Source organism: Drosophila nasuta, chromosome X (assembly GCF_023558535.2).
Source record: "Drosophila nasuta strain 15112-1781.00 chromosome X, ASM2355853v1, whole genome shotgun sequence".
Lineage (NCBI taxonomy): Eukaryota > Metazoa > Arthropoda > Insecta > Diptera > Drosophilidae > Drosophila > Drosophila nasuta.
Window position 1 is genome coordinate 12,664,524 of NC_083459.1, and position 2,185 is coordinate 12,666,708.

The following is a 2,185-nucleotide window of genomic DNA, read 5'->3' on the forward strand; positions in this document are numbered from 1 at the left end:
CGCAGCCGGTAGGATTCGAACCTACGCTCCCAGAGGGAATCTGATTTCGAGTCAGACGCCTTAACCACTCGGCCACGACTGCTGTGATCTTCTCAGCTGCCAATTGTTCGTATTGAACTCAAGTCGCAGTAGTTCAACGTTGTTCTATTTATAGAACCAAGCGAGAACGAAGTGTCAAGGGAAATTGCAATAACGGGGAATGCGCGTAAGTCCTGAATTAGGATTAGTTGGGTAAATAGTAAAGATAAACTGATTGCAATTGCTTATAAACAATATTACTATGATAAATTAATGATAAATCATCAAAAGTTAGCAACAAATTCTACTAAATTTGTATAGGTTATATTTATAAAAGTTAGATCTATTGAGGCACCAATTTGGATAAACACATTAAAGATTTTAATAGTACTAAGAATATTGGTCTAAAAGAACATGAAAATCTTAATGTTTGAAAACATATCTTGATTTCAGGAACATTTGATATAAGACCCAAATTCTTGTTAATAAAAAGAGAAATTTGAAAGTTTGAAGACCAAAAATCTCATCATAATATTTATCATATATTTATTTATTATTTAATTAACGCATTGAGCTCTATATGTTTTACAAGAAATAGTAAAGATATAAACACTAAGTATTTGATTTTCATTTCGATGAAATTTGTAAGATTGTTAAAAGTTAATTTGCTTTCTCGAAATAATATTACCGCGATTGTGTCAATATTAATAACATTAACTGATGGCCTATTTCTTTCTAATAGTATGCTATTTTATTATTGTTATTATCATTAATGTTTTATACAAGATTCCAAAACGGAATTACTTACTTAATGATAACTTCTTTAGTAACAACTTAAGAATCGATAAAAAAAAAAAAAAAAAATAAAATTCATGTTTCGTACATGATTTGAAATATTTTCTCAATAATTTAATGAGCACTGGCTTAGTGACAGCTTAAAAATTGATACAAAAAATCAATTCAAATCCAACTAAAATACATAAATATATTCTTTTATTTGCACAGTAAACTATTTTCTGTTTTAGTTCAAGAAGAGTTTAATTGAACTCCACAAGCACATTTTTTGTATTTGCGATTTAGTTATTTGAATTTGAGGCAATTAACTTTTTGTTCATCGGCCTGTTTTTGGCTGGCAGCTGATTCCATCAGATTGGAGAGGATGAGGCGGAGGAGGAGGATGAGGAGGAGGAGGAGGGAAACAATTGGCTTGGCATAGTCAAAATAATAAATAATTGAATGACCAGAGAGTGCGTTTGTCTAGTTTGCTGTTGGATTTGGGTTGCCTCAGATTGGAATCGGACAACAGCGTTGGCAACGGCAATGACAACGGCAAACGGCAAACGGCGAACGGCAACGGCAACATGCCACATGACCATGGTGCACATGCAACGACGAGCAGAGCTCATCCAGCTCGGTTGCCCTCTGTCCAAAAAGTTGCCACAAGCGAGCGAGTGAGGCAAAGCGGGCAACTTGCAACTTGCAACTTGCGACTCGCGCTGCGAATTAAGCTGTTGACACATAACATCATGTCGCACTTGTCTGCTGGCACAAATCTCACCAGCTGAGTGAAACGCGCGCACAACATGAGCTGCGACTTGCAGTTGAAGTTGCACTTCGAGACGGAGACGGAGTTGAAGTTGGAGTCGATGTTGAAGTTAAAGTTGGAGTTGGAGTTGGAGTTGGTGTCGGAGTCGGAGTCACAGTTGAAGTCTGGAGCGGAGCGAGGCACAGGCTTCGAGCCTCGAGCACAAAAAAAGGCACCATGTTGAGTGTACAGCCAACAACGGGAACGACGACAACAGCAACAACTACAGCAACAGCAACAACAACAACAACAACTACAACAACATGGAGAGCAAGTCCAGTTTGAGGTCCAGCTCAAGTCCAAGACGTTGGTCAAAGCACAACAAATCTTGCGGCATGTTATCGCTGCCAAGACTCCGACAACAGCAACAACAACAACAACAACAACAACCACAACAACAACAACCACAACAACAACCACAACAACGTTGAACGACGCTGGCAATTTGTGATTGGATTCTGACGGTTTTACTTATATAAATATCAAATAAATACTATTTATAGTCGCTTTGGCCCGCAGTTTTGCGTTAAATATGAACACGTAAGAAAATTTCAATCGAGTGCGCTCGACTGTGAAATATCA

The 2,185-nt window shown here is 37.8% G+C and overlaps 1 non-coding gene across 1 annotated transcript; it reads right to left on the reverse strand.

Annotated features, from left to right (window-relative positions):
• On the reverse strand, nt 1–82 carry Trnas-cga (transfer RNA serine (anticodon CGA)). Its single transcript has one exon. It is a non-coding gene; the product is annotated as a tRNA-Ser (tRNA).
• Between the last annotated feature and the right edge of the window lie 2,103 nt (nt 83–2,185).